Genomic DNA, 23215 nt, shown 5'->3' with positions numbered 1-23215 from the left:
CGTCCGAACAACAATGAGTAGGGGGTGTAACCAGTCACCCGGTGCACCCGGTTATTATACACCCACACCATCTCAGGAACGTATTCAGGCTAGCGGGCCTTTCGGTCGCTCTCCAGGATACGCAGCATTTGGATTAGTGTCAGACTGAATCGTTTGCAGGCTCTGTTTCCCTGCGGGTGGTATGGTGTAGTTCGCGACTTATCGATACCATAGAGATGATGTAGTTCTCCCATGACCCTTCCTAGGCAGCACGCTCCTTGGTCCAAATGTATTCGTTGCGGGCAGCCGTATACTTGGATAAAGTTTTTACAAATCGCATAGGCGGCCGTTTCCGCTGTCTGGTCTCGGGTGGGGGTGACCACGGCGAACTTGGTGAAATGATCCACCATAACGAGACAATGTTCATACCCCTGGTAGGCGGGACCTATGGTCAGATAGTCCACCGTGAGGAGCTCGAGGGGAGCTGATGTTACAATTGTCTGCACCGGGGCTCGTTACGCTGGAGGTTTAGCGAGCTCGCACGGGTGGAAGGTTCGGCAAACTTCGTCCACAGCGGCGTGCAAGCGTGGATGGTACACTATCTGCTGCAACCATTGCAAAGTCTTTTGGGCACCGAAGTGAGCCCCCTATTCGTGGGCTTCCCAAACCAGTTGGCTAAGATGTGTTCCGGGCATGATCACTTGCCATATTGTAGCCGACGTTGTTCGTGACACGGCTTTCCGATATAGAAGTCCCTTTTTGATGGCTAGTTTCTCCCACTGGCGCAACATCAGCAACATGTCCTGGGTTAAAGTCTGTCTCTGTGGGCCAGTGGGCAATTTGCCGGTGACCACCCATCTTCCTGTTGCTGCTGGATCCACTAGTCGAGTGGCTATTCCAACATTCCTCCTAAGGGTCCTGGATGAGGCGCTTCTTGCGTGTATGCGGTAAGCACTGCAGTGGTCAGGGCGAACAGTGTCTCTTCTCCTTCTAATTCATCGTCTTGATTCCTCCCTGGGGCAGTGTGTCGGATTCTGGAGAGTGCGTCAGCGTGCATGTTTTCAGCCCCTCTTTTGTAGATGATCTTGTAGTTGAACTTGGCCATCCGAGCCACCAACCGCTGCTCCAGAGCCCTCAGTTTGGCATTCTCCAAATGGGCTAGTGGGTTGTTGTCAGTCGGCACTACCACTTCGGAGCCCGCCAGGTACTCTGCGAACCGCTCCATCATTGCCCACACTACCGCGAGAAGCTTGAGCTTAAAGGAGCTGTAATTATCCGGGTTGCGTTCGGAGTCATGCAGCGACAGGCTACCATAGGCGATCACTTTCTCTCGGCCGTCCTGCACCTGTGACAACACAGCTCCTGGTCCCTGGAGGCTCCCATCGGGATGCAGGATGAACGGTTGCGAGAAATCTGCATACGCCAATACCGGGGCTTCCGAGAGTGCAGCTTTGAGATCTTGAAATGCATCCTCTTGCGGTTGCTGCCACTGGACCTTCTGTCCATTCACCCCGGCTGGAGTCCCCTTCAGCAGGTCCTGCAGGGCACGGGCTCGGCGTGCAAAATTCTTCACGAACCGACGGTAGTAGCCGGCCAACCCCAGGAAGGCCCGCACATCTTTCACCGTCTCGGGAGTAGGCCACCCCTGGATGCAGCAACCTTTTCCAGGGATGGTCTGACACCCTCCGCCGAGATGGTATGCCCCAGATTTTCGATCTAGGTGTGGAACAGATGGCATTTCTGGGGCTTTACCTTTAACCCGTACTTCTGCAGCCGGCCGAGCACCTGCCCCATCCGCCGCAGGTGGTCCTCGAACGTGGCAGAATAGATAATGATATCGTCCAGTATATCAACGTGGCTTCAAAGTTGAGGTCTCCCAGACACCGCTCCATCAACTGCTGGAAGGTTCCTGGGGCATTGGCCAGCCCCAACGGCATCTGATTAAACTCGAACAATCCCATGGGAAGGATAAATGCCATCTTGGCTCTGTTTTCCTCTGACATCGGCACCTGCCAGTACCCACTGGCCAGGTCTAGAGTCGAGAAGTACGTTGCGTTCCCCAAAGGCGGACAGAGACTGTTCTATGCGGGGCAGCGGATACGAGTCCTTGATGGTGCAGGCGTTCAACTTTTGGTAATCCACGCAAAAACGCAGAGTGCCATCTTTTTGGCTTCAAGGTGATATCTTGGTTTTCCAGGTTGACACAATGCACCAGTACGGTCCCTTCCTGCACCGTGGCCAGGGTGCGGGCTATCAGTATGCCAGGGTGTAGGCGCTCCGAATAGCATGGCTCCACCTGCACCACAGGCCCTGGAGAAGTCCTTGAACGGATGGGCCACAGTCCCCGAACTGGGGCAAGTGGCAGCGATGCAGGATGGCGATTGGCAGGCCACCTGTGCAGCTAACAGCTGCAGCGGGGAATCCGTAGCGAGCAACGGCCCAGCCCCTGCCGCGGACTGGAGCGGGACAGTAGTGGCCGCCGATGACACTGGACTTGCCGTGGCCACAGTTGAGAGCAGGGAGGCTGCGGGTGGCGGGAGACAGGCTGCAGCCGCGTGCTGGAGCGAGGCGGCAACGGCCGCGAGTGACCGTGGGCAGGCTGCAACCGCAGGCTAGGGAGAGGCGGCTGCAGCCATGGGTTGAAGCGGGGCAGAGGCTCTCGGACTGTCGTCTGGGCGTCGTTCCTCTGGTGTCCTAGGTGAATGTCTCTCCTGGCTCTGGTCGGTCACTTTGGCTGTTAGTCGCTCCCATGGTCTCCTGTTGCTTCTGTCCCGGTCTGCTGAGTCACCGTGACAAGCGTTCCCCGCCCATTTTATGCTGGCTCCTCCCCTAGCCCATCTGTCCATCTCCACGGTCCATCCCGAGCTCTGTCCCCTGGGAGCAGTCTCCCCCGGAACCTACGTGACGGTCCCCTTGGTTCCGACCTGGCCACTCAGCGGGGGAGCCCTTCTTCTCACACAGTCACAGAAGAAGAAGTAAGCAGGCTCCTTGCATCTTCTCGCCCAACCACTTGCACCAGTGACCCATTTCCATCACATCTCCTCCAGTCCCTTTCCCCTGCTGACACCCCTCACCTAACTAAAATATTTAACCTCTCTCTTCTGGTATCTTTCCCTCCTCATTTAAGCATGCCATCATACATCCAGTACTTAAAAAACCATCCCTCGACCAAAACTGTGCCGCTAACTATAGACCTGTCTCTAATCTTCCCTTCATCTCTAAACTCCTGGAACACCAGGTCCACTCCCGTCTTATCCGCTATCTCTTTGATAACTCTCTTCTCGACCCTCTCCAATCCGGTTTCCGCTCTTTACACTCTACTGAAACTGCCCTCACTAAAGTCTCTAATGATCTACTAACAGCTTAATCAAATGGTCATTACTCCATGCTAATTCTCTTGGATCTCTCTGCAGCATTTGACACTGTGGATCATCAGCTCCTCCTCACTATGCTCTGTTCCGTTGGCCTCAAGGACACCATTCTCTAGTGGTTCTTCTCCTATCTCTCTGACCGCTCCTTTACTGTATCTTTTGCCGGTTCCTCCTCCTCTCACCTTCCCCTTTCTGTTGGGGTTCCTCAAGGATCAGTCCTAGGCCCCCTCCTCTTCTCCTTGTACACTGCCTCTATTGGTCAAACAATCAGTAGATTTGGTTTCCAGTACCATCTGTAAGCTGATGACACCCAATTATACACTTCTTCTGACATCACGCCAGCCTTTCAAGAAAACACCAGTGATTGTCTAAACGCTGTATCTAACATCATGTCCTCACTATATCTGAAACTGAACCTGTCAAAGACTGAACTCCTTGTGTTTCCTCCTGCTACTAATGTACTTATACCTGACATTGCCATTTCTGTGTGTGGTTCCACTATTACTCCCCAGCAACATGCCCACTGTCTTGGGGTCATACTTGACTCGGAGCTTTCCTTTGCCCCCTATATCCGATCATTGGCTCGCTCTTGTTATCTGCACCTCAAAAACATTTCTAGAATTCGACGTTTTCTTACTTTTGACTCCGCAAAAACTCTTACTGTTTCTCTTATTCATTCTCGTCTCAACTATTGTAACTCTCTTCTAATCGGTCTCCCTCTTACCAAACTCTCCCCTCTCCAATCTGTCTTGAATGCTGCAGCCAGGATCATATTCCTCACCAATCGTTACACCGATGCCTCTATCTTGTGCCAGTCATTACACTGGCTACCCATCCACTCCAGAATTCAGTATAAACTTATTACCCTCACCCACAAAGCCCTCCATGGCTCAGCATCACCCTACATCTCCTCCTTTGTTTCAGTATACCACCCTACCCGCGCCCTCCGTTCTGCTGATGACCTGAGGTTAGCATCTTCAAAAATCAGAAACTCTCACTCCCGTCTCCAAGACTTTGCAAGTGCTGCGCCAATTCATTGGAATGCACTTCCCAGGTCAATACGATTAGTCCCCAATCCCCACAATTTTAAGAGTGCCCTGAAAACACATTTATTCAGACTGGCCTACCGCCTCATCTCATTAACCTAATCTGTTATGAACTCATTTTCTGCTCCACGAGTTGAGAGTTCCCCTTCCATTCTCCCTCTGGTGATGACAGGAGGTAGTGAGGTTGGTTTAAGTGGTAGTGATCTGCCACCTGATGAGGAAGATAACGATTGGATCTCTGGAGTATCAGACTGGATATAAGACAGCCGACGCCCTATCCTGGTGCTGGTGATTCAGTCTGCTTCTCAGGTCCTGGACTTCAGCTCTCTTCCAGTCTTCTCAAGTTAAGTTTGTTTTTTGCTAATGTTCACACTTGCGCTTGTTGGTCAATTCAGTTTCTTGTGAGGTCAGCCTGCCCCTGCTGGGGCTATGCTGAATTTGCACTCCTATGTATCAATATTTGCCAAGCTGCTTTTTGTCCCTTATTGTATTGTCCTCTTTTTGCTCTGTCTCATAATATTTCAGAGTGCTGATATAGGTGTAGAAGTCTAGTGACTTCAGGGTTAATTTTGCTATCAGAAGTGTTGGACAATATTTTTGTAGGTTTTTTTTGGCAGATTGCAGAGAGCGTCTTTCCTTTCCTGTCCTGTTTAGTTAGCCAGGCCCCATCGTTTGCTCAGCCTATTTTCCTGCCTTCATTTGTATTTTCATCTTGTTTCACCGTCAATACATGTGGGGGGCTGTCTTTCCTTTGGGGTCTGCTCTGGGACAGTTAGTTTTCCTCTTTTCCTGCTTTAGACTTATGTAGCTCTCCAGTTGTGACGAGGCGTATAGGATCACCGTAGGAACCCTCCACGACTGCTGCTAGTTGTGCGGTTATGTTCAGGGATCTGCAATCTGCATAGTTACCAACTTCTCTGGTTTTCTGAGACTTAGCTTGTTGTTTTTTCTTCCCTCCTCAGTGACCCATTCATAACACTAATCTATCCCTGTGTTGCACAGCCAAAAGTTTTACCATAGCCAGGTTCCCCGCATCATGTTCCCACATGCTTTATGCATCCATTAGCCCTCTTTGTCTGTACTGTTACACACTTAACATTATGGCTGGTCCCTACAATCAGGGCAATTATTGCCACCCACCTTTCATGTCAACCTTTTCCTCATAGATTGTAAGCTTGCGAGCAGGGCCCTCATTCCTCTTGGTATCTGCTATGATCTATGTGATTATGTTATGCTGTAATGTCTATCGTCTGTACATGTCCCCTCTGAAATGTAAAGTGCTGCGGAATATGTCGGCGCTATAGAAATAAAATTTATTATTATTATTATTATTATTATTATTATTATTATTCAATTGAAATATATCAAAAATATAACAAGGAACTCCCTGGATAGTACGGCACATCTACTCCTGGATGGTGTCTTACCCCCAATGCACGTTTCGGCGTGTAGCCTTCGTCATGGTAATTTTACAGTGCAGCATTTGTTATAAAGATATTATAGAATATTTTGTATATATCCTTCCTGGTTGTTGCATCCTATTTTGTTGTATTTATATGTTCCACTATGTTTTTAACCTGAGGTATAACAATAAAAATTATTTTTGTGGACATTTTGGCCGAATTTTTCTCTTTTGTCTGTTTTACAGTCAGTGGAAGTCACCATAAATTATATAAGGCTGTGCTGGCAGAACTTAATGTATATTATATTTTGAACCATTGCATGTACTTTTAAACCCTTTATGAAATATGATGTAAACGTACGTCATATGTTGTGACCCTGTCTTTGATGCGGGGTAAACTCACATCTTTCCCCGCACAATACAGCTGATTTAGTCAATCATAATGTGCCTCTAACAGCCGTGGGTTGAGTGTAACTCTGCTATGGCTCTTAACCTGTTAAATCCCGCTCTCAATCCCTGACAGCAGGATTTAACATGCGCCGATGATGGCGATCATTGTTCTATGCTCCCATCGGTGTTCCCATGAGATGATCTCGTGGCGCTGATGGGTTGCTGTGACATCTGGGGGTCTGTTGAAACCCCGCTGCCTGCCATGACACTCCTGTCAAAGCCAGCCCGTAGTTGGCATTTATAGAACAACACGAGTTTTTCTATACATAGCAGTGCTGATGCACTGTTATGTATAGCACAAGCGATCCGATAATTGCAGCTCCAAGTAACCTAAGAGAAATCTAGAAAAAAATTGAAAAAAAGTTTTTAAAAATATGAAAAAATATCAAATTATCCCTTTTTGTTCCATTAAAAATAAAACTATTAAAAACCACAGACATTTGGTATCACTGTGTTTGTAAAAATCCAATCTATCAAAGTATAAAATAAACTAATCAATCAGTAAACAGCATAATTAAAAACACACACCAGAATTACATTTTTTGATTGCTGCAACATTGCAATAAAATGCAATAAGAGATGATCAAAGCATTGCATTATCATATTTACCCCAAAAAAGTATCAGTAAAAACATCAGCTCTTAGTACAAAAAATAAGCCCTCACATAGCCCTATATCCTGAAAAATTAAAATGTTACCGTGTCCTGTGTACTGTAAATATGTTATGCAGAATATCACTGTCTCTAATGTAACAAAATCATTTTGAAAAAGCTTGAATAATTCATCTTCAGTGAGTTGTTCTGTTTTTGCTATTAATGCCACCTGACATACTTAGCATTGGTACAACCTCTTGGCTCTGCTACAACTCAGCTCTTTATCGCTGAGGTGACTTGTGACAAACTTACAGTGAGTACGGAAAGTATTCAGACCCTTTTAAATTTTTCACTCTTTGTTTCATTGCATCCATTTGAGAAATTCAAAAAAGTTCATTTTTTTCTCATTAATGTACACTCTGCACCTCATCTTCACTAAAAAAACAGAAATGTAGAAATTTTAGCAAATTTATTAAAAGAGAAAAACTGAAATATCACATGGTCATAATGTATTCAGACCCTTTCCTCAGACAATCATATTTAAGTCACATGCTATACATTTCCTTGTAATCATCATTGAGATTGTTCTACTCCTTCATTAGAGTCCAGCTGTGTTTAATTAAAGTGATAGAACTTGATTTGTAAAGGCACATGCATGTTTATTAAAGACCTCACAGCTTAGAGTGCATGTCAGACCAAATGAGAATCATGAGGTCAAAGGAACTGGCCAAGGAGCTCAGAGACAGAATTGTGTCAAGGCACAGATCTGGCCAAGGTTACAATAGAATTTCTGCAGTACTCAAGGTTCCTAAGAGCACAGTGGCCTCCATAATCCTTAAATGGAAGAAGTTTGGGACCACCAGAAGTCTTCCTAGACCTGGCCGTCCAGCTAAACTGAGCAATCATGGGAGAAGAGCCTTGGTGAGAAAGGTAAAGAAGAACCCCAAGATCACTGTGGCTGAGCTCCACAGGCACAGTAGGGAGATGGGAGAAAGTTTCACAAAGTCAACTATCATTGCAGCCCTCCACCAGTTGGGCCTTTATGGCAGAGTGGCCCGACAGAAGCCTCTACTCAGTGACAGACATATTAAAGCCCGCATAGAGTTTGCTAAAAACACATGAAGGACTCCCAGACTATGAGAAATATGATTCTCTGGTCTGATAAGATGAAGATAGAACTTTTTGGTGATAATTCTAAGTGGTATGTGTGGAGAAAGCCAGGCACTGCTCATCACCTGCCCAATACAATGCCAACAGTGAAACATGGTGTTTGCAGCATCATGCTATGGGGGTGTTTTTCAGCTGCAGGGACAGGACAACTGGTTGCAATTGAAGGAAACATGAATGCGGCCAAGTACAGAGATATCCTGGATGACAACATCTTCCAGAGTGCTCTGGACCTCAAACTTGGCCGAAGGTTCACCTTCCAACAAGACAATGACCCTAAGCAAACAGCTAAAATAACAAAGGAGTGACTTCAGGGGAATTCTGTGACCATTCTTGACTGGCCCAGCCAGAGCCCTGACCTAAACCCAATTGAGCATCTCTGGAAAGACCTCAAAATGGCTGTCCACAAACGTTCACCATCAAACCTGATGGAACTGTAGAGGATCTGCAAGGAAGAATGGCAGAGGATACCCAAATCCAGGTGTGCCAAACTTGTTGCATAATTCACAAGAAAACTCATGGCTGTGCTAGCTCAAAAGGGTGCTTCTACCCATTTCAGAGCAAAGGGTCTGAATTATTATGACCATGTGATACTTCATTTTTTCTTTTTTAATAAATTTGCAAACATTTCAATATTTCTGTTGTTTTTGTCAAGATGGGGTGCAGATTGTACATTAATGAGAAAAAAATGAACTTCTTTGAATTTACCAAATGGCTACTACGAACCAAAGAGTTAAAAATTTAAAGGGCTCTGAATACTTTCCGCACCCACTGTGCTTATGCTAAAACCTCTGGAATCTATTAAAGTGGCATGTAAAAGTTTGGGTACCCCTGGTCAAAATTACTAGATTGGGAACAGTTAAGCTTGTATTTTGCACAAAAAAAAAATATTGTATTTTATAAATTTCAAAATTTAGAATGGGCCAGTGCAAAAGTTTGGGCATTTTGCAAGATTAGTACCAAGTAGTATCCCCTTTTGAAAGTATCACAGCTTGTTTGAGGGATTTTCATTCAATCTTTCTTGGAGAATTCTTTCAGTTCTGTGAGATGCCTGGGTTGTATTGAAGGTATTGCTATATTGAGGTTTCAATAATACTCAGATCAGAAGACTGTCAGAGCCATTGTTAAAGGTTCAGATTACACTTTTTCAGGTAGTCTATTGTGAATTTTGATGTGTGTATAGGATCATTATCCATTTGTAAAAGCCATTCTCTTTTTAAATTAGACTTTTTTTTATAGATGGTGTTATGTTTGCATTATTTGCTGAAATTTCATTGAATCCATTCTTCCGTCTACTCGTAAAATGTTCAACGTGCTATTGACTGCAGCACAAGCCCAAAGCACGATTGATCCACTCCCCATGCTTAATGGTTGTCGAGATGTTCTTTTCCTGAAATTCTTTGCCCTTTTTTCTCCACACATACCTTCAATCAATGTGTACAAAGAGTTCTATTTTCTTAAACAGTTTTTATTGAATATTTTCATATTTAAATTACAAAAGCTAAATACTATCCATGCAAGGACAAGGAAAAGCAAAAATAGCAAAACAGTCAAGTAAAACAAAAAGAATTGACCTAAAGCCAAATTGGATATAATTCCACACCAAACATAAAAAAGAGGGTAGACAAAAGTATTGGCACTGTTCGAAAAATCATGAGATGCTTCTCTAATTTGTGTAATTAACAGCACCTGTAACTTACCTGTGGCACCTAACAGGTGTTGGCAATAACTAAATCACACTTGCAGCCAGTTGACATGGATTAAAGTTGACTCAACCTCTGTCCTGTGTCCTTGTGTGTACCACATTGAGCATGGAGAAAAGAAAGAAGACCAAAGAACTGTCTGAGGACTTGAGAAACCAAATTGTGTGGAAGCATGAGCAATATCAAGGCTACAAGTCCATCTCCAAAGACCTGAATGTTCCTGTGTCTACCGTGCGCAGTGTCATCAAGAAGATTAAAGCCCATGGCACTGTGGCTAACCTCCCTAGATGTGGACGGAAAAGAAAAATTGACAAGAGATTTCAACGCAAGATTGTGTGGATGTTGGATAAAGAACCTCGACTAACATCCAAACAAGTTCAAGCTGCCCTGCAGTCCGAGGGTACAACAGTGTCAACCCGTACTATCCATCGGCGTCTGAATGAAAAGGGACTGTATGGTAGGAGACCCAGGAAGACCCCACTTCTTACCCCGAGACATAAAAAAGCCAGGCTGGAGTTTGCCAAAACTTACCTGAAAAAGCCTAAAATGTTTTGGAAGAAAGTTCTCTGGTCAGATGAGACAAAAGTAGAGCTTTTTGGGCAAAGGCATCAACATAGAGTTTAGAGGAGAAAAAAAGAGGCATTCAAAGAAAAAATCACGGTCCCTACAGTCAAACATGGCGGAGGTTCCCTGATGTTTTGGGGTTGCTTTGCTGTCTCTGGCACTGGACTGCTTGACTGTGTGCATGGCATTATGAAGTCTGAAGACTACCAACAAATTTTGCAGCATAATGTAGGGCCCAGTGTGAGAAAGCTGGGTCTCCCTCAGAGGTCATGGGTCTTCCAGCAGGACAATGACCCAAAACACACTTCAAAAAGCACTAGAAAATGGTTTGAGAGAAAGCATTGGAGACTTCTAAGGTGGCCAGCAATGAGTCCAGACCTGAATCCCATAGAACCCCTGTGGAGAGATCTAAAAAAGACAGTTTGGAGAAGGCACCCTTCAAATACCAGGAACCTGGAGCAGTTTGCCAAAGAAGAATGGTCTAAAATTCCAGCAGAGCATTGTAAGAAACTCATTGATGGTTACCATAAGCGGTTGGTCGCAGTTATTTTGGCTAAAGGTTGTGCAACCAAGCATTAGGCTGAGGGTGCCAATACTTTAGTCTGGCCCATTTTTGGAGTTTTGTGTGAAATGATCAATGTTTTGCTTTTTGCTTCATTCTCTTTTGTGTTTTTTTCATTTAAGACAAATTAAATGAAGATAATAATAACAAAGAATTTGTGTTTGTAATCATTTTCAGGAAGAAACTGAGTATTATCTGACAGAATTGCCGGGGTGTCAATACTTTTGGCCACAACTGTACATAGGAAACTATGCAATCCCCAATGTTTTAGGAGTCCTACCTTGATGCTCCTGAAGGAGCCTGTGATCATTGACAGTAGGCCCAGCTGTGGGTTAATTTGAATGATGTCACCAGAAACCTTTGAATGAATTTCAAAGACCTCATTCCAAAGTCTTTTAATTGGTGGACAATCCCACCAGATGTGGAGCATGATACCCTCAGATGCCTTGCACCTCCAGCAGAAGTCAGATACCAGTGGATATATCTTATGAAGGTGGGCTGGACATCTCTACCACCTAGTTAAAGTTTAAAGTTAATTTCCTGAGCCCTACAAGCCAAATGGAGCCTGTGTGCACAAACGAAAGCTTTTTTCCATTGCTCAAAAGAAAACCCTAGCTCAGTCTCCTGTTCCGAATCCAAGGCAAGCCATGACTTAGTCTCAGCTCTCTCTGGCATAAGAATTGAGTATACTTGTGAGACTGAGTGTGCATGGCTCATCTCTTGCATCATCAATGATTCCAGTGCCATCAGATCTGTCTCGTTTAATATAGCTGGCTGGAGGGATGACACGAAGGAACGTAGTTGCAAATATGCAAACCATGAGATGTGGAGTTCTGGAAATTCCTCCCTCAGTTCTGCCAGTGATTGCCATCTCACTAAAGTCATAGAGATGTGCATCACTCAGAGTTTAGGTATGTTGGACCACACCAAAAATGACTCTACTCCAACACCCGGGGGAAACTTGGGATTGTCAAACACTGGGGTCATGGGACCGGGGCTGTTTGAGAAACTCCGTGCCAAAATAGAGAAGTCCTATATTTTAAGTAGATGATGTGTCAGAAAAGGTAGGGAGTTGGTCCAGGTACGATGTATCTTAGGGGTCCAAAGTAGCGAATTCAGTCCAAGTGGTGAAAGAGACCTTTCTATTGAGACCCACTGTTTAACTTCCTGATCATTAATCCAGTCCAAAGCCCATATCACTATGGCTGCCCAATGGTAGTTTCTCAAGTTCGGCATGCCTATACCTAACCCTGATTTGGGTTTGCTAAGCAGTGAGCGAGCAAGTCGAGGTCTCTTCAGTCCCCAATGAACTTGCTACAGACTATGTCTAGATGCTTAAAAAAATACCTGTGAGTATCACCAGGACTGCCTGGATCAGGTACAACAGTCTGGAGAGAATATCCATTTTGATGACATTTATTCTACCAAACCAGGACAACCTAGCTCTCCCATATCTTTGAAGATCGGCTGTAATACCTGTTAAAAGAAGGGCGAAGTTGGCCTGATATAATTGGGAAGTCTCTGATGTCAACTCTACCCCTGTATATTGCATTGATGTGAAACACCACCGAAATTGAAATGAGTTTTGTAGCACCACCCTCTCCCGACCGGGCATCATAATATTAAGTATCTCAGACTTAGATGGGTTGATTTTAAAGTTACTTACCCTGCTATACCTATCAAACTCCCTCATGACCACGGGTAGTAAAAGTCTCGGGTTCGTGATATATTGCAATAAGTCATCTGCATATAAGGAGAGTTTATGTACTCCAGGCCCAACCTTTATACCAGTAATATTGGGGTTGTTTCTAAGGGCTACCGCTAGGTGCTCCATCACTATAATCTACAGCAGCGGTGCCAGTGGAAAGCCCTGTCTCATTCCATTTGATATCTTAAAAGAATCTGAAAAGACACCATTGCATTTTACTTTAGCTGTGGGGTTATGATCTAGAGCCATTATCTTCTCTTGTTGGTTAGGTCCCATATTGATCTGACGGAATGCACTATGGAGAAAGGACCACTTCTCCCGGTCAAGTGCCTTTTCCGCATCAACCGATAGAATACATGTGGATGACTTTGTCGTTTTACTGTGGGACATAAGTAGGAGTGTTTTAATAGCATTGTCCCTTGCCTCTCTCCGTGGGACAAACCCTACCTGGTCAGTATGAATTAAGTCTGGTAGATATGTGGCCAATCTCATTGCTATCATTTTGGAGTATAATTTTACATCTAGGATGATTAGTGAGATTGGTCTGTAGCTGGGGCATAATTTAGGGTCCTTCCCGGCTTTAGGTATGAGAGAAATATGAGCCTCTAGTGTCTGGTCAGGAAATGGGTGCACCAAAGAAACCTTGTTAAATACTTTTGTCAAAAAGGGCATTAATTGGGGGGCTAATAATTTGGGTCAGGGCTTTTATTAGTCGGGGACATTTTTATCACTTGCGTAAACTCCTCCTCACTAAAAGGCAAATCCAGTGTCTCCCTGAGGTCCGCTGATAAGGATAGAAGGGCAGTCTCTCTGATGTATTGGATATATTGATCTATTTTCATTTGCTCAAGTGTGGGGGACATGTCTGCATAGTGACCCATGATGTTATAGAGTGCTTCATAATAGTCACTGAACGACTGAGCAATCTTATCTGATTCATTCACCTCTAACCCTTGGGAATTACGAATAGAGAGTATATAGGTATTGGGGCTCCTTGAAAAAATCAAAGAGTTCTATTTTAACGTCATTGGTCCACAGGACTTGTTTCCAAAATGCATCAGGCTTGTTTAGATGTTCTTTTGAATAAATCTGATGCTGAATTTTATGGAGAGGAATGGACGTAGGAGAGGTTTTTTTCTGATGACTTTTCCATGAAAGTCAAATGTGTGCAGGTGTCTCTGAACTGTAGAATAATGTACCACAACCAGGGTCTGCTAATTTTTCTGTAGGTCTTTTGCAATCAAGCAGGGGGTTCTGATTTGCCTCTCTAGCAATCCTACGAGCAGCGATCACTGAAATTTTGCTTGATCTTCCAGACCTTATCTTGACCTCCACTTTTCCTGTTAACTGCCATTTCTTAATTACATTTTGAACTGAGGAAAGGGCAACTTGAAAACGCTTTGCTATCTTCTTATGGCCTTCTCCTGCTTTGTTTGCCTTCACCATTTTAATTTTCAAAGTGCTAGGTCACTGTACAGAAGAACCTACAGCTGGAGTTTTTTGGCACAAGCTTAGAGGACACTGGGTTTTTATAAAGCTGAGACATTTGCATCACCTGACCTTTTCTAACAAAGATAGGGAACAAGCCATAACCCTAACAGGCTTATTAAGGTCTGAAACCTTCGTAAAAATAATCTGAGCACACAAATCTCCAATGGTACCCAAATTTTACATTGGCCAATTTTCCTTTTTGTAATTTTTAAAATGTAAAAAATTACAATAGAATATATTTTTTGCCTAAAAGGAAATTTGTCATCTTTATCATTAGCACTTTTACAGATCATTTCATCTTCAGCTTGCTTACCTTTTCACAATAACAGTAGTTTTGACATTATCACCAGTGTACTCCACTGAGTTGAGTTGCTGGGCTCTGCTCCATTACCAAGTATGTCTGCTGACATACCCAACTCTATTACATTGCTATACTCTGAAACATTACCATAAGGGCTTGCTGACACGAACGCACTTATCGGTCAAGTGTCATCCGATGTTTTATTGGATAGCACTCGAACCTGTCTTATACTATGGGACAGCGCAGATCTGCTGGTTCAGCATGAGAATAAAATTGCAGCATGAATGGTGCCAGAATTAGATTACGCGCACCTATTCAAGTCTATGGGTGCGAGTGATACATCGGACCGGACTGCATGTGTCTTCAGACATACCAAGCTTTACTACTTCACCAAAGATGAGTCTCTAGACTGAATAATCTCTTCTGTTTCACTATTCTGCTAGTTCAATCTTTGATTTTTCTGTAGTTCATTTCAGCCTCCATTACTTCAGGTGCAATCCAGCCTCCACAGCCTTCGCTACTCTGGCAAACTCTCAATGCTGAATCAAGGTAATCAGTCCTTTCTGCTTTCCATCTTCTCATGTGAACCAAAGACTTTAAGAATCCACCTCACAAGGTGAGACATACAACTTCATCTAATTTCCAGTTTAAGGGTATTTTCAGCGATAATAGATATTTTTCAGATTCTCTGTATGGATTTGTGGATGGAAAATCTACAGTAGACTACATCACTAGCCAACTGGATGCTGCAGATCCGCGGTTTTAAAAAAATAAAAAAAAGTAGTCAATTGTTCCAATTGTGATTTTCTTGTTGATAGTAGGGCTTAAAGGTCTTGGCACATTTCAGCCTCCTGTGGTGATATTATGTTACAATTAAGGTACCGGGTGGGGGGGGACTGTAGCTTAAGATTGAACAAAGGAACAGTTAGGCAAAAATGAATTTTTGTGTTCTGAAAGAGACAGGCTCTGAAATCTAGTCACAGCTATAATTTATAGTCAATTTCATCAAAAACTAACAGAAATTTTTTTAAAAAATTCATGATTTCTTGGCTCAAGCTATTAATCATGCTGTTGATAGCTATTTAACTCTTCAAATACAAGCTGAGCATGACATAATAAAACAACTCCAAAGACATGCTAATAGAGAATTTAGATAGTGAGCCCCAGAATAGACAATGATTATAATGTCTGTAAAATACTATGGAATACGATGGCGCTATGCAAGTAAGTAAAATAAATAAATAATTAAAAAACGTAGAAATATAGCAGTTTCTGTGCTTTTTATTTGTTTGATACATCATGTGTAAATTCATGTTAATATTGATGTACAGTTGTACATTTGTCTAAAACTTACAGTTATATACTGCACAGTATTGTGATTGTGAATGCTAAAACTGTCACTTAGATTGATTTAAGAAAATAAGTGACCCAAAGAAAACTATGTCAATAATCCCAATAGTTTTCTGTGACAAACAAGATTTGTTTCAGACACTTAGTAACAAATTCTGAAAAATAAGCAGAACATGAGCGACAGCAGGAAACAATACCAATCTACAGAAAAAAGTTCCTTGGATTACAGTAGTTTTGCTTTAAAACAAACTCTTGGGGTTAGCAAAGTAAAATTCTAAACTTTTAACAAGATTTTTGTTTTCCTTATCTTTTTTGCCATAACGGAACTACTTCACATGATACCTGCGTTAGGAATGTTGTAATAATAGTAACTCTTGTGGGCACAAGCTGTGTCTTTGAAATGGTCAATGGGCTCTTGAGTCTAGTCACAGTTTAATGGGAATTCACGATTGCTGACAGAATTCCATTCGGCCTCAACCCAGCTACCCACAATGGATTGTAAGAGGGAAATATTACTTATCAAAGACTAAGCCATTGCACTACATCCATCTGAGCAATCCTTTTTATCACCCACTGAAAAGCCTTTCACACTTGACCTTTATCTAGAAGGTGGCCACTTAATTCCCACCTCAACAAAGCAAAACACTAAGTTTTATTTTTAACACTTTACAAAGAATCTCTGTGGTGAAAGCCTTTTCGCAGTCAGCACCATGTATTGTCATCATGCTTACTGCTACATTGTGAATTTATATCTATTCTATTCTAACCTCTATGGACATTTACCAGCGGAGTCTTTTTACATTTTTAATAATTATCCTTGACACCACATAAGTATTTAGCTACATCCTTTAAATAATAATCTATACCTCATCTAATAAAACAGTCAGAGAGTTGACTACATTAAGAATTTATTTAAAGCATTTGTCATGTCCGCCATGTCTGTTATGCCGCAAGTTGCCTGGAGTAGTGTGCACGCGCGCCTTACCTCATGGCTGCACGCTGTAACCATCCATCTCTGTCTGACTCTGCAATCCGCTGTACTCCTGGAACCCCTGATCATGTGACCTTTCCTATGTTCCAGCCCTGCTCTGGTTCTCCAATCCGCTGTATTCCTGGAACCTCCGATCATGTGACATTCTCTATGGTTCTACCCAGGCTGTTCTAGCATTGCTCTCTATGATCCTGGAGGATCTGAACCCAAAGTCCCTCCCTTGTCCTGACCCGGAAGTACTGGTGCTATGGTGCTATATCAGACCGCCCCTTCCTATGGTCGGGGCCTGAGTATTGTGTTGCTTCCCTGCATAGCTGCTTGGTCTGCTCGGTCACTCCCTGTATTCTGTGCCCCTGCAATCTGCCCTGTCGTGCGTCTCTGCACACGCTCTGTGCTTGTACTCTGCCTCTTGTCTCATGCCATGTCTTGTGTTGTCTCTCATGCCATGTTTGTCTTTGCCTTGCTTAGCCTTGTAGTACTTCCGCTGTTCTCTGCCTTTGCCTGCTTCACCATGTCTGGTCTTTGCTATTCTGAGCCTTGTAGTACTTCTCATGTTTCTTGTCTCTGCCTGGTTTTCCGCACTCTGCCTTTTGGTGCTCTTTTGCACATTTCTATGTCTAGTCCCAAGGCTCTCCCTTGGCCCAGCTCTGGGCTTCGGCCTACACTCCGCTGCTAGCTCTGTTCTCTCTCTGACCTGGCTCTGTGTTTCTGTCTACGTTCCGCTCTGTGTTCTGTGCCTAGTCTTGCCTTGTTTCTCACTTTGCCTTGCCTTGTTTCTCGCTTAGCCATGCCTTGTTTCTCGCCTAGCCTTGCCTTGTTTCTTCGTGTGTCCTTTGCATGCGCCTGGCCTTCCTAGCCTCCTGCTTGTGCCTCAGCCGTGCCCGCCCTAGCCGTGCCCGCCTGCTTGTGCCTCAGCCGTGCTTGTCGGTCAGTGACAGCTGTGTCGCCTGCTATGCCCCAGTCGAGTTCGCTGGAGTCTTGCCCGCCTGTTTGTGCTGCAGCCCGTCCAGCTAGCCAGTGCCCCAGCCATGCACTCTGTGCTTCCTTGCACCTTCACTGTGCTCTACATGCTCTCTAAAGCACGCACAGGCCCTCACCTGCTCCTTGCCTGAACCATAGTTTGCCTGCCAGATGCCCGGAGCCTGCCGATCGCTGCCAGAGATCGTAAGCCTGATGACTGCGGCCTGATGTCCGGAGCTGATGTCCGCAGCCTGATGCCCTGATCATGTTGATCGTTGCCACCTGTCCGGAGTCCAAAGCCATTGTGCCTTTGCCTGTACCCAGGAGTGCCACTGGGCACGTACCATGCTATGGACCTTGGCATGCCCATGCATGCACCTTGCCGTGTTTGCTTGTTTTCACGTTTTTGCACTGAATGTTTTCCTAAAGTTGTCTTAATAAAGATACCTTGAACTTACGTCTTGTCTTGTCTTGCTTCCTGCTCATCCTTGTCGTCAGACACTCGTACCTAGTGTCTACCTGAGCCGGCCGTCTGGTGCCAGCAGTCGTGGAGGCTCACCCCCTTGGTCTTGCTCCTGACACTCCCTGTATAGGGGGTGGTTCCTCATAAGGTCAGCTCACCCTAGGTGGGTTGGTGCCACGACCCAGAGGGTCCACCATAAGGAAAAATGACTCAGCGTAAGCTGACCTCATCACAGCATTCATATAATGTTACCATTCCTCATCTCAGTGTGTCTTGAATACAGTTAAGTGAAAGTTTAGATACCCATGGAATCAGGGTTATGCTGAGCTGTCATTTTGGTGAATGACAGCTCAGATGTCCAATCTAGTGCAAGATACATGCTGAGATGTCAGTATTTTGATAGACAGCTTAGCCATCCAATCTGACATTGGGAGGTACTGAGCTTCCTTCAGGTATTAGCTGTTCTGAATGATTACCTAGCTACTTAGCTAAGCTGTCAATCTCAGTGGTGTGTTTGTTTTGTGCTCTGAACTCTGATATTTTGATCTTTGTTGCCGAATCTTGGATTTGTCTTTTTTTACTACTTGTTTGTATTACCAATTGACACACTCTGACCTTGTAATTCTGACCAAGGAATCAAAGACTGACACTTGACTACACCTTTGTCTCTTCCCTCCATTTATTATGTACCATCCTTTCTCTTGGACTTGGACTCCTTAATTTCCCAGACTCACGGCTTGTCTGTGAGAAGTGATTCAGCTCCATGCTATGAATGGCCTATACGTTTGTCTTTTTTGCCAGTATAGATCCTGTTAAGATGCTCTGTGACCATGTGTAAAACCAGACACCTCTCACACAGCCAAACCAGATCTCACACTTTGCACTTATGAGGGCAGTACCCTGAAACATAGTGTCTGCAAATTGAGATTCTGCTTTGGCTTTTATCCTAAGTCATGTGACAAGGCTCGTTAAAGGGTCGACATTGACTTTTAGGATTGTTACACCCAATCAGTGGCACTAGAGTTCTAGTCCTCTTCCTCTCTGAAGAGACAATTTGCATGTGTAAAATCTGACACAGATGATGCATCATCTGGCTAAGGAATTCCACACTCTTGAATCGCTGCAATATCAGTTCCAGGATCACATAATCAGTTTGATGAAAACTTATTATAGCTCTCTAGTTCCGGCAGTGGCTGTAATGTTGATTCCTTTGATAGAGGTATCCAGGTACCCTCAGGGTCTTCCCATATGGGATTTGCATGTTTCGTCCCCAGCAGTTCGCCCCTAGCAATTCGCCCCCTGCAGTTCACCCCCCGGATGTTTCGCCCCCAGCAGATCACACCCGGCAGTTCACCGCCGGATGTTTGTACCCTGCTCTGCCCCCAGAATTTTGTGCTTGGATGTTTCGCCAGTTTGTCCTTGTGGTTCATGAATTCCCATCCGTCATCAATCCACATGTCACAAAAGTACTGTACAGAGTGCTGCACTTTTGTGACATGTTAAATCAACTGTTTCCATCTGTAAACCTTACAATTGATTGCATTATAGTGTCAGAGCATTTTGCCCTCAATTTTAACAAGACATTTTCCAAAATGTATCTAAAATGCTTTTGTGTTACAAAAACATAACACAAAAAAAATAAACGGATTCAAAAAATGTAGTGTGAAAGAGGCCTGATTTAGGTGGGGAATGTAAACCACTCTAAAATCAAAACATTTTGTGAACTTTTATCTGACCCAGCACTGCCCTGCTTTTTTGCAAGTTTTGTTGCAGATGTAACAATTTTCATGTCAGGTGTCCTGCAAGTTACATTAGACTAGCTCTTATTCCATCTTTACATCAGAATATAGCAGTGTCTAAAATCTCTACAAAGAGAGAGGTGTACTAGCACAAAAAATCAGTCAGCTTCCACAGCAATTCACTTTCTACAAGTATGAATTAAGTTCTATCCAAACGAGGGAAGAAGTTGGTATACGAGAATCACATTTATGTATTTTCAAAATGAACGGCTGACGATGTCCATTCCATCTGGGTGTGTGAAAAATGGTCGACTTGCAAGGGACGTGTTTGGACCAATGAAGCATCTGGTGAAGTGGTTAAAGTAACCAATCACCACAACCACGCAGCACAAGCAGCAAGACCTGAAGCAATCCGACTTGTCAATGAGGCAGACACCAGGGCAAGGATAACACAGGAGACACCACATCAGATTCTCACAGATGTCATTTCAGGAGCCCATTCTAATGTTGTAGCACTTCTCCCAAAGAAAGCATCACTGAAGAGAACAATATGATTATCAAGGCAACTTGGCAATATTCCAAGGTTGCCCCAAACCCTTGATCAACTTGTTATTCCCCAGGATTTCCAGGGGCTCAATATTGATGGTATCCAGCAGCAGTTCCGGAGGCCACCACAAGTCCTCTCCTTCTTCCTAGCGTCCTCTTCTTCTGCCTGATCTCATCGCGGCACTGAACATGTGCAGCAGTATCTTGGTGACAGGAGAGGCATCCTGCCCCCTGGATTGACTGATGAATGGGGCAGGAGTGACATCATGTCAGTGAGCGGCCAGGAGACATTCGGCCTTACTGCCGCGGCATTCATCATACTTCATGGATCAGTGATCCAGGCAAGATGTAAAGAAAGCCGGAAGCAGGAGAAGACGTCACGGGGAACCGCTAGACTGCACTCCGTGACCCAAGGAGCTGCAGCTGCAACAGGTAAGTTTTTTGCGTTCTAGGTTGATAATACTCCTTTAAGGCCAGGCAGAAGAGACACTGGGTGAGCTGCTGAAAAGGCAGCCACAGGAATCCCCAGCGATTGGGGTCCTGTATATTTTACCCCCAGATAAGTTCAGCCCTAGATGTTTTGTTCCATGCATGTTGCCCCAAAAGCTGAGGGTGAAACATCTGGGGTCAAAATGCAAGTGGCAAAACATCAGATGGCGACACATCCAGGGGCGAAATGTGCAGGGGCGAATCTTCCTGGGGGCAAAATGTGCGGGGGCAAAATGTACCTGGGGGCGAACTGCTGGGGGCAAATTGCTAGGGGCGAACTGCTGGGAGAGAAACTTCCTATAACCATATGTGACAGCCAATCCATGGAATAAAGTGTGGCATTTTGATTCAGATACTCTTGTCTGTGTCTATTGTCCATCACCTTGCTAGAGCAATCCAATTTGGCTGCCATCCAATATACTCGAGGGTCTTACACCCAAACCTAACACCTTCTTATATGTACAGTTGGTCTCTCCTGAACCTGTAATAGCCCCTCATACATTTTTGGGAGAGAAAAAACAGTTTAGGGTGTTTAAGGAGAGCTATAGACTATTTGTTACCTTGCAACCTCAGGTTTCAGGGGATGAGTTCCAGCAGGTGAGGATAATCATGTCTCTGCTGTGAGGGGTTCCTCAGACCAATTGTCTGTTGATGCCTTTTTTATGCCTTAGGTTTGATCCATGATGTACCTGACAGGATCCAGGTTGATGATGCAGAGATCATGAACCTGGCACAGGTGGGCAACACTGCTCATGACTAAAGACTTCCAGCAGTAGTCCACTGAAATTTTATGGAATGATGGAGGTCTGAAGTGCCCATTCCACAAAGGTTTTTTTGAGACTCTTAAGGATGCTCTGGTTCTTCATGATACCCCTTGTATTTTGGTGCAGGCCATGACCCAGGCCATATGGATGGACCATAGAATCTGCAAGAGATGTGGTGATCATCAGAATGTCCATTATACTTCCCTGAGCAGGACCATTTACCTGAGGTGCAGTGATTGGAGGTTGGAATTGCTAGTTTTTGTACTGTGGAGAAAAAGGACGTAGACAAGATCTTGGACTCTGTCTTTACTATTGTGTTGCTGGATATTTTCTCAAGAATTGCCTAACTCTTCCACAGGCAAGCAAACCATCAGTAGAACGTCCAAATTCCTGGCTCCCAGGTGCCTTTTCTTCCTCTGATAAAGTATTGCGAAATACAGTATTATCCTTCAAGAACGAGGTGTTATCAGCATTGGTGTTTATTGACTGGTGCCTGTTGCTAATTAATTGATTTGAGACAAGTTGTAAAATTTGGATTAGGAACAGTTAACTTGGAAGACCCATTCAATTTTTCAACAAAATTGACAAAACGCAATTATTCTGAAACTTGTTCAAGAGGGTAGCAAAGAATTTTACGCTTCAAGTGGAAGCACTTCACTCTGATTCCGTCTCCTGTTTTGGATAATTTACCTGCTGGGTGGGTACTGGGACTTCCATGGCTGCTTCTTCACAACCCTGCTATTGATTGACATCAGAAGGAAATTGTTAAATGGAGCCCCAATTGTTATAAGAAATGTCTAAAGTCAGTACAAATATGCTCCGCCAGTCTGAAGGGTTTGTTGGGATACCTGAAGGACTTTGGAGATGTGTTCTCAGAAAAAGAGGCAGAGATGCTACCTCCCCATTGTCCTTATGATTGTGCTGTTAATATTGTCCTTAATGTCAAATTACCTAAAGCTCACCTGTACAATTTGTCTGGGCCAGCAAGAAAAGCCATTAAAAACAAAAGTTTACGGAAAGGTCCAATCCATCCTTCATCCTCCCCTGTAGCTGCCAGATCCTTGACCTATATAATCAGCTTATGGGAGCTAAGTGGCTTTCCAAGCTTAGGGGGGCTTAAAATTTTATATGCATCCGGATTGGTGATGAGTGGAAACCGGTATTTTTAACACTTGATGACACTTGAGTTATCCAATGCAACTGTTGTATTTCAAAATTGTATTAATTATATTTTCTTTGATTGAATTGTAAGATTTCTGGTGATTTACCTGGATGATATTCTAATCTTCTTGCGTGATTTGGACTTTCACGAGGAACATCGTGTAGTATTGCAAAGGTTGAGGGAAAACTCTTTGAATGCTAAATTAGGGATACAGTATGTGTTTTTATCTATTCAGCAAATGTCATTCCTGAGGTTTATTTTGTCAGCAGAAGGGTTTAAGATGGACCTTGGGAAAGTGCAGGCTATAATTTATTGGGTTCAACCTAGTCACTTTAACCCCTTTCTGACATCTGACATACTATCCCATCCAGGTGCCCTGGGCCCATATGCCCATGGACGGGATAGTGCGTCATAG

This window comes from Dendrobates tinctorius, unplaced genomic scaffold (assembly GCF_039654945.1).
Source record: "Dendrobates tinctorius isolate UK_male_01 unplaced genomic scaffold, ASM3965494v1 ptg000161l, whole genome shotgun sequence".
Lineage (NCBI taxonomy): Eukaryota > Metazoa > Chordata > Amphibia > Anura > Dendrobatidae > Dendrobates > Dendrobates tinctorius.
Note: the sequence above shows the minus strand (reverse complement) of the source record.